The sequence below is a fragment of the Megascapheus bottae genome, chromosome Y (assembly GCF_031878675.1).
Source record: "Megascapheus bottae isolate mThoBot1 chromosome Y, mThoBot2.hap1, whole genome shotgun sequence".
In the NCBI taxonomy this organism is placed as follows: domain Eukaryota; kingdom Metazoa; phylum Chordata; class Mammalia; order Rodentia; family Geomyidae; genus Megascapheus; species Megascapheus bottae.
Window position 1 is genome coordinate 4372068 of NC_143548.1, and position 15335 is coordinate 4387402.

The following is a 15335-nucleotide window of genomic DNA, read 5'->3' on the forward strand; positions in this document are numbered from 1 at the left end:
ATTTTAACCTAATAATTTTCTTGAAGTTTAGACTTAGATTTACCCAATTGCCTTTTTGTTTCAAGCATAAATTTATCCATTGTTTTATACAGCATGCTGACAATTTAACCTTGAACATGTTCACTCACTCATTCACACATTCATACTCAAAGATCTTAAAGCACGCAAAATTAATATCGGCCGTTCATTTTTCTGGAAGTTTGTGTCAAGAGAGCTTTGCCAATTTTACTCTTGCAGATGAGAACCAGGTTTAAAACAAAACTTTTTACATGGCAACTTAGCAGTGATTTATTTTTCCAGGGCTTGTTATAACTGCCCAGAAATACACACACAAAAATTGCAAGGATCCATATTTAAGACTGGTACCAATTTTGAAAACAAAACCAGACAACAAAAAAAACACCTCACAAAACAAGACAGAAGCAGAGACCTTTAGGTACCCCAAATTTTGATGGCATGCATGGCAGCAGTCACAGACTGTCCCATTTTGGATTCTGAGTAAAACAGATAACAAAACAGGCATACAAGAAACAAAACAGACAGACCGGTCACGCGGCTTCGGTGACAAACCGAGGCTATAAATTCAAACGGTCGAGGAGGGGCAAAAGCCGTCCCTTCGACCAACAAATGAACGTATCCTTCCAATACGCTCAACATGTATCACAGTGTAAAAAATACTGAACAAATAAAAATCTTGAAAAACCTTGCCTGATGAAAATTAAATAACCAGTGGCTTCTAATGGCTTCTCTTGGTTATCAATACTACAGAACACACAAAAAAAGTGATAAAACCAGGTACAATCTAACAGTTACCAAATTAGACCCACCCATAGAAATATACTTTCCACCCATATATTTTTTATATGAAAAGCTTTTTTGGTTTTAATCTTTGAATCTTTAAGTCCCATTTGGTCACAATATGTTACAAATATTTGAGTGTGTATTTTTTTTACACCATGATATCATATGTTTTCTGGCACTATCCTAAATGTGAATGAGGACATAGAAACAATGCAGTGCTCCAAAGAAAAGTGAACTCACTGGGAAGAAATGAGGGAACAGGAATTGTTCAGTTTTAAGGTGGAAAAAAAGGTCCAGATGATCACTCATCATGAGTCCCACTTGCTTTTGACTGTTCACTTTCTTCCTGCTCTTTGTCACTGTCGAAGTCACTTACCACGGGTTTGAATTTCCCTCAATTTGGCCTTTACTTGCCTTTTCCTTTGTCCCAAACTTTCTCATCTTTTTTTATTAAGCTTAATTTTCACCTTAACAGATTTTGCCTCTGAATCGGACTCCTGTTCTTCTTCTTCCTTTTCCTCATTGCTTTCATTTCTGTTGGGCACTCTTAAACACTGACTGTAAGAGGATGGAATCTTTGTAGATCTGGGATCCCTCTAAGTTGAACGTGTGTGCATTGTAACAAAGAAGCATAACATTTTTCTCCAGGTCACCCAGGCTCTGTTACTTATGGTTACAAATCCTTTCCTTGATTTTTTTGATATCCACTGGCTTTCTAATGAATTCATAGTATTCTGGTAACTCTTTCCTGGAAGGTAACTGAATGAAGACTTCACTGAGTTGTTGCCCTGAATTGTCTTTGTAGTATCACTGTATCAATGGTAGCTGTCATCTGTTTTATCAGTTTGGGTGGACTTTTGAGAGTTTCTCAGCTGGAGGGCAGCCTCCACTCTTCTTAGTTTTTTTCCATCTTCCTTCACAGGATCTTTATCTGCATTTCTTTCCCTTTTTACATGTCTTAAGCCATAATTGCTCTTCCATTTCTTCCAAAGTGTTGTCTTCGATGGCCCTGACCTACTGCTTCTCTGTGTGGGCATTGCTATAGTCCCCTGACAAATATATTCTCCTCTCCTTCACACTTGAGCCTTTCTACTGCAGCGTCATCCTCAATGATCCAGGAGGGCAGCTCATCTTCCTCTATAAGGTGCAACTTCTGCTTTGGATTCTGAGCATATTCTTTCTGCTGGTCCATGTCCATGCCCATAAAAAGGTAAAATTCTTCCTCTCATTAGAGAAATCATTTGGTTCAGAGTCTCATCAACTGAACTTCATCTTCTTCCTCATTAATATCTTCATGCTTCAATGTAGCCTCCAGGAATGTCCTCCACTCCTATCTTGAAGAGTTCTAGTCAAACATGCCTGCCTGGACAACTATCAGATCTATGTTCAGTGTGTATTTAGCAGCTTCAAAGATCTTCTTCTCCATGCTATTAACCACCCAAAGTCTAAGCACCCAGACCTAGTTCTGTTGACCTAAGCAGAGAGCTCGGTCTTGTATAAAGGGCTTTTTGAAGTGTTTGGATCCCAAATTTAGTAGAGAAACAACTTTCCTATCCCATCGTCCCAAACAAAAAACAAACTGAATAATACCCCATTTTTTTCAAATCTTTTGTTCTACCATTTTCATTTGCATTTTTATGTTTTTATTTTTTTGGCATTTTATATCCACTTTTTTATGTTATGATTCTTTACTTTCTTCCCCACATACCCACTTTCCTTCTGTCATTGTGATCATTCTGAGAAACATAGAGACAGCACTGGGCACAGATTGGTTACAAATGATATTTTTTAAATTTTTTTATTGTAATTAATAAAAGGGTTACATGATATTTTCCAGATAGAAGGTGCATTAATTCACATATATTGATACCCTTTCACATGTCTTGGTACCCACTACACTCCCCTCCACCCCCTCAACCGTCTTGGTTTTCCCCCTTCCCTGTCAAATTTCAAATAACCAAATACAAATAAATTCAATATATCAGATAACAAAGTGAGATACTGTAACAATATGAGATACCCAAGGAACAGCAAAGGAGATGAGAGACAACATAGTACATTAAGAAACTTTTGACCTGTGCCAAGGAGGCCTACTGTATCTCCTATTCCTTCCTGAAAAGTTTTCAGTGTGTCAGCTTTTACCTCCAGGTCTTTGATCCATTTGAAGTTAATTCTGGTGCAAGGTGACAAAGAAGGATCCAACTTATTTTTCTGCAGGTGCTTAACCAGTTCTGCCAGCACAACTTATTGAAGAGGCTGTCTTTCTTCCATTCTATTTTTTTGGCTCCCTTGTCAAAGATTAGGTGGCCATAGGTCTGTGGTTTAAAATCTGGGTCCTCAGTTCTATTCTATTGGTCTTCAGGCCTATTCTTGTGCCACTACCAAGCTGTTTTCAGAATTGTAGCTCTGTAATAGAGTGTAAAGTTTGAAATTGAGATTCCTCCAGCGCTGTTCTTTCTGCTAAGAAGTGTTTTTGCTATACGGGGTCTTTTATTATTCCATATGAAATTTCGGATTGCCACTTTTATTTCTTTAAAGAATGACATTGGGATATTGATGGGTATTGCGTTGACTTTTTAGATAGCCCTTGGCAAGATTGTCATTTTCACAGAGTTGATTCTTCCAATCCAGGAGAATGACAGGTTTTTCCATTTCCTTAGTTCTGCCTTAATTTCATTTTTTAGGGTTTTAAAGTTTTTGTCAAAAAGGTCCTTTACATTCTTAGTTAAGCTAATTCCTAGGTACTTTATTTTCTTTGAGGCTATTGTGAAAGGAGTTTCTTTCCTGGTTATTGCCTCGTTCCTCTCACTGTTGGCGTAAGGAAGGCAGTTGATTTTTTTTTGCCAGTCCTGGGCTTGAGCTCAGGGTCTGAGCACTGTCCTTGGACTTTCTCAAGGCTAGAGCTCTACCACTTGAGCCTCAGCACCACTTCCAGCTTTTTTCTATGTATGTGGTACCGAGGAATCGAACCCGGGTCTTCATGCATGCTAGGCAAGCACTTTAACCACTAGGCCAAACTCCCGGTCCCAAGGCAGTTGATTTTTGAGGGTTGATTTTATAGCCTGCTACTCTTCCAAAGCTTTGAATCAGCTCAAGGAGCTTGGGAGTAGAGTCTATCGGATTCTTTAAATACAGAATTACGTCATCTGCAAAGAGGGATAGTTTTATTTCCTCTTTCCCTACTTGGATCCCCTTTATGCTTGCTTCTTGCCTTATTGCACTGGCTAAGAATTCCAGTACTATGTGAAAGAGGAGTGGAGAGAGTGGGCATATTTGTCTCATTCCTGATTTTAGAGGGAATGGCTTTACATTTTCACCATTAAGTGTAATACTTGCAGTGGGTTTCTCATACACAGCCTTTATTACATTGAGTAATGTTCCATGGATTCCTAGTTTCTCCAGTGCTTTTAACATAAAGGGGTGTTGGATCTTGTCAAATGCCTTTTCCGCATCTATTGAGACAATCATGTGATTTTTGTCCTTGCTCCTGTTGATGTGTTGAATTATATTAATTGATTTGCGTATGTTGAACCAGCTTTGCCTCCCTGTGATGAATCCAGTTTGATCATAGTGTATAATTTTTTGATGAGTTGTTGTAGACGGTTGGCCAGTATTTTGTTGAGAAGTTTTGCATCGATGTTCATCAAAGAAATAAGTCTATAGTTCTCTTTCTTTGATGAATATCTGTCTGGTTTGGGGTTGAGGGTTATAATGGCTTCATAGAATGAGTTTGGTAAAGAACCTCCATTTTCAATTTCTTTGAAGATATTGAGGAGCATTTGTGTGAGCTCTGCTTTGAAGACTTTATAGAATTCAGCTGGGAACCCATCTGGCCCTTGGCTCTTTTTAGGTGGAAGTTTTCTAATTGCCATTTCTATTTCAGAGCTTGAAATAGGCCTGTTGAGTTGGGTTAGCTCTTCTTGGTTCAGTGTGGGTATGTTAATATTGTCTAGGAATTCATCCATTTCTTCTAGATTCTCAAATTTGTTGGCGTAAAGGTTTGAGAAGTATTCCTTCATGATATTCTAGATCTTGGTAATTTCGGTCATGATATTACCATTTTCAACTGCGATTTTGTTTATTTCGATATGCTCTCTTCTTTTTTGGTAAGATTTGCAAAAGGCTTGTCAATTTTGTTAATTCTTTCAAAGAACTACTCCTTGTTTTGTTGATTCCTTCTATAGTTTTTTTGGATTCCAAATCATTTAATTCTGCTTTGATTTTAATAATTTGCTTTCTTCTACTGGGATTAAAGTTGGTTTGTTGTTCTTTTTCCAGGAGTTTAAGGTAAGACATTAACTCGTTGGTTTGCAATTTTTCCAACTTGTTGTTCTAGACACTCAGCGCTATAAATTTTCCTCTGAGTACTGCCTTTGCTGTGTCCCAAAGGAGTTGGTATTTTGTATGCTCCTTACTGTTAAATTTCATAAACTGTTGGATTTCTGTCCTGATCTCTTCGATGACCCATTGGTGATTCAACAATGTGTTGTTCAGTCTCCATGTGTTACAGGGTTTTCATTGGTGGAGATGTGTGTTCAGTTCCAATTTGATTCCTTTGTGGTCTGAGAGTTTGCATGGATAATTTCAGTGTTTCTGAGTCTGTCCAGGTTTGTTTTATGGTCTAAGATGTGATCTATTTTGGAAAATGTTCCCTGTGCTGCTGAGAAAAACATATATTGTGCTGTTGTTGGATGGAGTATTCTGCAGATGTCTGTTAGATCTAGTTGGTCTATATAGTTGTTCAGTTCTAAGGTTTCTCTGTTGAGTTTTTGCCTTTTTGATCTGTTGATAGGTGAGAGAGGTGTATTAAACTCACCGACAATCACTGTGTTTCGATCTATGTATGGTTTCAGTGTAAGTAAAGTTTATTGATGAAGTTCGGAACTCCGGGATTGGGAGTGTAAATATTTAGGATTGTTATATCTTCATGGAGGAAAGGTCCCTTTAGTAGTATGTAGCAACCTTCTTGTCTTTTCTTACTAATTTTGGTTTGAAGTCTATTTTATCTGATATGAGGATGGCAACTCCAGCCTGTTTATGGGGGCTGTTAGCTTGATTGAGTTTATTCTAACCTTTCAGTTTCAAAAGATAATTGTTTTTTTGGGTAAGATGTGTGTCTTGAAGACAGCAGAACGATGGCTCTTGCTTTTTGATCCAACTAGACAGCCTATGCTGTTTAATTGGAAAGTTAAGTCCATTGATATTGAGAGTTAGGATTGAGAGATATTTATTAGTTCCTACCATTTTTAAAAGCTTTTATTAGGACCTGTGTCTTGACAGTTCTTGTGGTCCTTGGATGGTATGCTGTTTAGGTGCCATTTCTTTCCCTATATTGCATTTTTTTGGTTTTCTATGTATAGAACATCTTTGAGAATTCTCTGTAGTGTTGGTTTTATTGAGACATATTGTTGCAGCTTTTCCCTGAAATGGAATGTTTTTATTGTTCCTTCAGTTATGAATGAGAGCTTAGCTGGGGACAGTATTCTTGGTTGGTAGTTATTTGACTTAAGGGCTTCCGGTCACTTCTTGCTTGCATGGTCTCTGCTGAGAAATCTGGGGTTATTCTTATTGGTTTTCCTTTATAGGTTACTGATCCCTTTTCCCTGGCTGCCTTTAGGATCTTTTCTTTGGTTTCTATGGATCCAGTTCGGATTACCATGTGGCGGAGGGATGTTCTTTTCTGGTCGGGTCTGTTTGGGGTTCTAAAAGCTTCTTGTATCTGGATGCTCTTGCCCTTCTGGATATTTGGGAAATTCTTTGAGATGATTCCCTGAAATATATTTCCAATACCATTGATCTCTTTCTCCAGGCCCTCCTCAATACCAATTAGCCTTATTGTTTCTTGGACCTCCTAAGCACTCTCTCATTTTTCCTAGATTTGGATTGACTCATTTTCTGTTCTTTCTCTATAATAACTAAATTATCTTCAGTCCCGGAAATTCTCTCCTCTGCATTGTCTAACCTGCTATCAAAGCTATCTACTTTATTTTTCATCTCCCTTGCTTCTAATTGCTCATTTTTGATGCCTTGCATCTCTTCTTTTAGATCATGTATGGATTTCTTTAGCTCCTTGATTTCCATTTGAGTGGTTAGCTCAGTAGCTTTATTTTCTTTGGACATTTGCTTGAGTTCGGTCACTTTTTTATTTGTGGATTCTATGAATTCATCCATCTTTCTTTGAAAAACTTTATTATGCCTTCCTTTATGGCTTCTTCGTTTTCACTTATCACCTTGTTTATGGTTTCCTCTTGTTTAGCTATGTCTTCCTCCCTTATCTCTTTGTTTATATTTTCACATTTTTCATTAATGTTGTTTACCAATTGCATTTGTGTAGCACTTGGAAGACTCTCCTCTTGGTTTTACTGCTCCATTGTCTGTTTACATTGGGTGGGGGATGTTGTTTCTTGATTTGACATTTTTCTTGAGGTTCTTGTTCTGCCCATTTGAAAGTGGGAGCAAGATTAATACTAAACATGATTATAGTTTTTCAGATATAACCAACCTAGACCTCTGTCGCTGGCAGACACTAGATATTCACAAGTTTAGATTGATGTTATCACTCTTTCTTTTTGTGCAGTTACCGACCAGTCTAATACATCCAGTGATAAGTGATTTATACACAAAACAATAAGCCTCTCAATCCAATCTAGAGAATAATTAAACACCTTGATATACAGTATTCCTCAACAGCCATCAAGTGTAGATCCATGCAATATAAGGGTTAAAGACGAACAGAGGTCCAGAGATAGACTGAGAGAGGTCAGGGGGAGGTACAAGAGGATTAACATAGGAGTATAAGAATATTGTAGTAATGATGAAAAGGTATAGCGTAAGGATAACTGACCTAAGTTGGTAAGTAGGTAGCGTATTTGAGTACAAATTTTGGAAAGTATTAGAATAAAACTTACATGTTGCTGCATGACTAGCTCTTAGTCCAACCAATGGCCTCCCAGTGGACCATGGGATGGATCTGTGAGCTTCCGTCTGACTACGGTTGGCAGACGTTTTCCTGTGCTGCTTCCCGGGGCGGCCCCAAGCCAAGTGTCTGGGGATTGAGAGTTTCAGGAGCTCTCAGTAGGACCAGCAGGAGGCCCCTCTGTTCCCAGGGGCAGGGCCCAGCTGAGGATATGGGCTCCAAGGGCGGAGCTGCGCTTTTTTGGTTCTCAGAAGGGGAGCTTGACTGCTGGTCAGCCCTTCAGATCTCTGCTGTGTTTCTACTGCTTTGTCAGAGTCTGTGACTGTGGGGCCCCTTGGTGCTGTCTTGCTCAGGATTCCCAGCTGGAGGATGCCCCGCTCAAGAATTACGGGGGGTAGATGCTGGCTCCTATTTTCCCACTCCCCCTACCCACTGTTGTAAAGCAGTGTCCCAGCGCCCTCCACTCTGCAGATCCAGTGGCCTGGGAGAGGAACCTGGTGGGCGTTGGTGAGCTGTGACAGCTGTCCCTCCCCTGGTGGTGTGCCAAATCTCTGGGTCTGCCCGCTTGTCAGTCTGCAGTCAGAGGGCTGGTGTTTGAGCCCGTTGGGCGGGTGGGAGTTGGGACAGCCCCGCCTCCCTTGGTGGGGTGTTGGGTCTTGGGTAGCCTGCCTGTCAATCTCCAGTCAATGGCCTGAGGGAGGGGGCTGTTGAGGGAAGGGACAGGATTCTAAATTCCTTGCCCCCCTGTCTCACCAGTCTTTCTCGGGTGGGGCGGAGGGGTCTGAGTTAATTTCTATTGCTTGACACCGCTCTGCTTTCCCGATGTGTTTGGGGATGTGCTGTATTACTCACACGTCTACATCCGTCTGCGGGTGCTCCATGGTGGTGGGGAGTCTTTCACTCCCCTTGGGTCTGTGCCGCCCCCTGTGTTCTGCATCTGGGTTCCACTGCTTGCTGTTCTGGTTCTGCGTCTGGGTTCGACTGCTTCCGCCATGTGCTGGTTTCTGCAGCAGTTGGGCTCCCAGCATGGCGCCCTCCACTGCCACCGCTTTTCCTGGCTTGGTGCCAGCACCCGCCGCTGCTTTTTGTGGCTTGGAGCCGGCGCCGGCTGCTGCTTTTCGCGGCTTGGAGCCGGCCTAGGGAGGTGGGGGAGGGGTCCTCGCGTTCTGAATTCTTTGAGAAAGTCGGATGTAAGCTTTATCTGGATTTCTTTTCTGGTTTGAGTCCTTCTCCATTGCTTTTTGAGTTTGTTGTTCTGGATTTCTTAAGGTAGTTGGGTCGTGGGACTCCCTGGTTCTCTCTTTTTGTGAGAGAAAGCTAGGCAGCATCCCTATTGTCTCGGTGCCATCTTCCTTCACAAATGATATTTTTATTGATACAGTCACCTGCTTTTTAATATCTGGGTTGAGCTAACCAATCAAATGGAAATCAAGGAGCTAATGAAGTCAATACATGTTCTAAAACAGGAGATGAAAGACATCAAAAATGCGCAATTAGAAGGAGGGAGATGAAAAATAAAGTGGAAAGTTTTGATAGCAGATCAGAATGTAGAAGAGAGAATTTCTGGGCTTGAAGATAATGTACTTCTTATTGAGAAAGAACAGAATATGAGTCAAATGAAATCTAGGAAATATGAGAGAATGCTTCAGGAGGATCATGATACAGTTAGGAAGCCTAATTTAAGGCTAATTGATATTGAAGTAGGCCTGCAGAAAGAGATCAATGGGATTGGAAATATACTTAAGAGAATTATCTCAGAGAACTTCCCAAATATCCAGAAGGGCAGGCCCATCCAGACACAAGAAGCTTTTAGGACCTCAAACAGACCTGACCCCAATAAGATAATCCACCACCCACTTTATAATACCTACATGATCAATAGAGACCAAAGAAAGGATCTTAAAAGCAGCCAGGGAGAAGAGACAATCACCTACAAAGTAAAACCTATCAGAATAACCACAAATTTCTCAACAGAGACCATGCAAGCAAGAAGAGACTGAAAGGATAAATTTCATGCCCTTAAGACAAGTAACTATGAACCAAGAATACTATACCCAGCTCAGCTTTCATTTGTAACTGAGGGAACAATTAAAACCTTCTATTCCAAGGAAAAGTGGCAACATTACGTAGCAACCAAACCAGCATTACAGAAAATCCTAAAAGATGATCTACATATTGAACATCTACACAAATGTGATACTGACAAAGGAATGGCAACAAAAACTCAAGCTAGCTAAGTACCACAAGAACTGTCAAGCCATAGGCCATAATGAAAGCTTTTAAAAATGGCAGGAACTAGTAAATATTTTTCAACCCTAACTCTATCAATGAACTCAAGCCTCCAATTAAAAGGCATATACTGTCTAGTTGTATCAAAAAGCAAGATTCATCATTCTCCTGTCTTCAAGGGACATGTCTTACCCAACAAAACTAAAATTTTTTGAAAGTGAGAGGTTGGAATAAAGTTTATCAAGCTAATAAGCCAATGAACAGGCTCAGGTTCCATATTCATATCAGATAAAAGAGACTTTAAACTCCATTTTAAAGCAATAGCTAAAAGAAGCTGCTACAAACACATGAGTAATGATAAATGAAGAAATCTTAAAATGAAACTGTGTAAATACAACAAATTAATTTTTTTAGTTTAGTTTTTATTATCGAGATATGTATAGAGTGGTTACATTCACTTTTGCCATATAGTGAGTGTATTACTTCTCACACTTTAATACCCCTTCCAATGTTTTTTCCCCATTTCCCTCACCTGACACCTTCCCTTTATTTCACATAAACAAATACAACTTTATAGAACATAATATGTAAGAAAGTCAGAAAGAATAAAAATATGAGATTAACAAAGAGCATCAGGAGAAAAGAAATAACATAGTTCATGAGGAACAACAATCACTTCATATAAAGCTCTTGTTTCATTAACTTGGAGACCCTTTCATTTACCGTCATCCCAAAATGACCTATGTATCTTGGTTTTGCACTATTGTAATCCTCTGCTAGGAGACTGCTAAGGTTGTACTAATTCTTGGAAATAAAGAAAACAATTAGCCTTTGTTTCTTTGGGCCTGGATTATTTAATATGAGTTTTCCCAAGTCTTTGCATTTCCTTATAGATGCAGAAATGTCTTTTCAGTCATTTATATTGTTTCTCAAGCAGAATCCATTTAGCATACATTAGAAGACATCTTGGGCCACACTGTGTACAGAAGATTCTCTCCTAATTTTATGAAAATAATTTTTTACTGACGTGAGTAGCATTTATAAAATCTGGTCACAAACTAGTTTCTGTTTCAGAAATCTCATGTAAATGAAGGTGCTCTGTACTTTCTTTGCTGTACTTTAAAACATATTTTGCTAGAAAATTTAATTCCCTTGATGGGACAGATAAATCATTGGGTGTGATTGAAATGTAAGTGTGTGTTGGAAAATAATGAAGGTTAATTATATTTGATTACTCCATAACTTATTACCTTTCTCTAATAGAGTATTGAAAGATGGGTTTTAACTATGAGTGTTCCAGAAAACCAGCAAAATATTAAAACCCCTAGACTACTGCACAAGCATTAACTCAAAATGGATCAAAGACCTCAATTTTAGACAGAAACCATGAAACTACTACAAGATAGAGTTGGTGAGACACTGGAACTCATATGCACAGGCAAAAGTTCCTGAACAAAATCCCAGACTCACAAGAGATTGGAGAGAGACTCAAGAAATGTGACTACCTAAAAATGAAACGTTTGTGCATAGATAAAAGCATAGCCACAAAATAGAAGGACAGCCAACCAACTGGGAAAAGATATTCACCAATAATACATCTGACAAATGCTTAATATCCAGTATCTACAAGGAACTCAAGAAACTAATCCCCCCAAAGCCAAGAAGCCAATCAGTAAATGGGCAATGGAACTAAAGAATGGAACTAAAGAGATTCTTATCGAAAAAGAGGTTAAAATGGCAGAAAAGCATTTGAGAAAGTGCTCTTCATTCATGGTCATGAAAGAAATGCAAAGGAAAACAACTCTCACATACCACCTTACCCCAACAAGAATGGCTAAGATTTTGAACTCAGATATTGACAAAGACTGCCAGGGTTGTGGAGAAAAAGGAACTTTTCTGCACTGCTGATGGGATTGAAGCTAGTTCACCCACTCTGGAAAGCAGTATGGAGATTTCTAAAAGAACTGAATATTGACGTTCCCGCCATATCACGCTGGGGCATCTATCCTGATCATCATAACTCAAAATATGATAAGGACTCCTGCTCAGCTATGGTAATTTCTGCAATATTCACAATAGCTAGGTGATGGAAACACTCCAGATGACCTTCTGCAGATTTATGGATTCAGAAAATGAGATATATACACACACACACACACACACACACACACACACACACACACACACACACAATGGGATTCTACATAGCCAATAGACAAGATAAAATAATTGCATTTGCAAGGAAGTGGATGAATCTAGAGTGAGTCATGTTGAGTGAGGCAGGTCAAGACCAAAGGAACAAAACGCTAATGGTATACTTAATATGTGGATATTAAATCCAAGCAGTACAAGAGCAAGGACTCAATATTTGCATGCCCAGTGCTATGGACATGGTACTGGAAATGTAAACACAACTACTTAGAAATAAAAATGTATGACTATGTAGATATAATGTTTTATTACATAGATTAATATGCATCTACGCCATACAAACCTCCAGCCTAATTTTAATTATGTTCTAAAATCTAAATGCCAGTGATTGTATATTGAGATTCCCTTCTTGAATCATTGTTTGTTAAATACGTCATTTGTAATATGATGTAAAAATCAATGTAGATAAGTTCTTTAATAGTAAAAATTTAAATGATTATATGTACATGGTATGTAATCAAATTATAATTTTTATATTTTGTCATTGGTAAAAAATATATGGAAAAATTTTTAAAAAGGAAAGGCTTTAAGAAACTCTTTCTAGGAAACCAGCATAACCCTAATTTCAAAAACAGTCAGAAAGAGAAGTACAGACCTATTTCTTTGTTGAACATTGGTGACAAACGTCTCTTTTTTTGTAATTAATAGAAGGGTTATATTTTATTTGCCAGATAGAGGTACACTACTGAACAAACACTGATACCCCTTCTCATTGTCCCTATTTCTCCCCACACATCCCCTCCCCTCATCTTGTTTTTCCCCTTCTCTATCCTATTTCAAATAAACAAGTAAACATATATACGATATACAAGATAAGAAGGTAAGATTTTGTAACATTGTGAGATAACCAAGGGACAAAAAAAGGAGATGTCGAATAACATAGTACATTAACAACAACAATCGCCCATTATATGGCTCTTGTTTCCATGTCCTGGATTTCCTTTCATTTAGCCTCATTTAGCCTTATGTATCTCATTTTTGTTCTACTGTAAATCTCTGCTAGGAGAGCCCAAGGTTTATACTAATTATAACAAATGAGGGAAAACATTGAGCCTATGTTCCTTTAAGCCTGGCTTACTAATTTAATATGATTTTTCCAAGTCTTTCCATTTCTTTACAAATGGGGCTATGTCATTTTTCCGGCAGCAGCAAAGAATTTCATTGTATGTAAGTAGCACATCTTGTTGATTCACTCATCAACTGAGGGGCATCTAGGCTGGTTCCATATCTTTTCTATGGCAAATAGTGCTGCAATGAACATTGTTGTGCTAGTGGATTTAGTATGTACTTGATTTGGATCACTGGGTAAATGCCAACTCGTGGAATTGCTGGGTATGGGGCACTCTATGTTTAGTCTTTTGAGAAACTGCCATACTGCTTTCTATAGTGCTTGAATGAGTTTATACTCCTGCCAACAGGTAGTAGTGATTTCTCCTGGTCACATCCCTGACAGCATCTGTTGTTATTGGATTTCTTCATCATGGTCATTCTAACTGGAGGGAGGTGGAACCTCAGAGTTGTTCTGATTTGTCGCAAAACTTCTCAACAAAAAACTGGCCAATCATCTTCAACAACTCATCAAAAATTTATTCACTACTATCCAACAAGATAATCACTGTGATACAATGCTGGTACAACATACAGATGTCAATCTAATTTATCACATCAACAGGAGTAAGGACATGACTGTCTCAATCAATTTAGTAAAAGAATTTAATAAAATCCAAAACCCCATTTTGATAAAGGTTCTGGAAAAACTAGGAATCCAGGGATCCTTTCTCATGTTCATAAATGTGTTTTATGTTCTAGCCAAAACTGACATAACGAAACGGAACTAAGAAGATCTAAACTATGTAACCAGACCTATTTAGATTAATGAAATAGGAATGGAAATAAGAGACTTCTCATCCCTGAAGAGCCCAGGACCTGATGGATTCACTTCAGAGGATAATTTGTGCTCAATCACTTCAATGAAACTGAAAGTGAAGGCTACTTATTATACTCATTCCTTGAAGTCACCATAACCCACATCCTCCAATTCATCAAAAAAGAAAACTATAATTCCATTTCTTTGATGAATATTAATTCAAATCTTCTAAACAAAATACTGGCCAATCATCTTCAAAACTTTACCAGAAAAATTATATAATATAATCAAATAGGATTCATCACAGGGATATAGAGCTCATTAAATATATGTGATCCAAAATTCATATGGAGTACTAAAAGTACCCTTATAGCAAAACAAACCTGGGAAAAAGAACAGCTCTGAAGGAATATCAAAACCAAACTACAGACTCTATGATAGAGCTGTAGTAATCAGAACATGATAGAAATATAATGAGAGTAGGCCTGAGGATGAATGGAATAAAACTGGAGACACACAGACCTGTGGATATTTATTGTTTGATAAGGGGGACAAAAAATAGGATGGAAAAAAAGACAGCCTGTTTTACAAAGGAAGCTGACTGAAATAGTTTCTGGAGATTTGGGTAAATGGCCAGGATTGGGACTGCCTGGTCAGAGAGGAGCTCTAGGTCTAGTCCTCTGAGGAAAATTCTTACTACTCTCCAGAGTGGTTAATTAATTTCATCCCCACCAACAGTTCAGTAGCCATCCCTTCTGACCTCATCCAAACCAGCAGTGGTTGTTAAATGAATTACTTGATAGTGCCCATTGTAACTAGGATGAGTCGAAATTTCGAAGTTGTTTTATAATGTGTATTCATTTTCTGGCAAGTGATATTGAGCATTTCTTCATGTGTTTATAGGGCATTTTTACTTCCTCTTTAGGGAAGATTTTAGCACAACTTTTAATGGGATGGTTGCTTCTTTCAGAGTTTTTTTTAATTTCCCTGATCGATTTAATTTCTTAAGCTGCAGTTATATTTTAGCTAAGATATTTGTCTATTGTAAGAGAAGTGAAGATCTTCTCCCTATCTAGGACACTTGTTGTCATCCGCATTCTTCCTTTGTTAGAAGTGTTTCAAAATATATATTTGCAATTATGAATATTGTTACAGAAGTACCTCCATGCTTCAGTAATACCAAAAATGCAAAATTCAGTAAGGGGAGATATTGAAATCCTCATTACTTTTGTCCTTATTATTGTGGGACAAAGAACACATTTTCTGAGAACTCTCTGTGTGGGAATGTATACAGGAAACATATACATGTAG

At 38.4% G+C, this 15335-nt stretch overlaps 1 pseudogene; it reads right to left on the reverse strand.

The window, feature by feature from the left end:
- Window positions 1-1102: 1102 nt before the first annotated feature.
- Window positions 1103-1803, reverse strand: LOC150040222 (SWI/SNF-related matrix-associated actin-dependent regulator of chromatin subfamily A member 2 pseudogene; annotated as a pseudogene).
- Between the last annotated feature and the right edge of the window lie 13532 nt (window positions 1804-15335).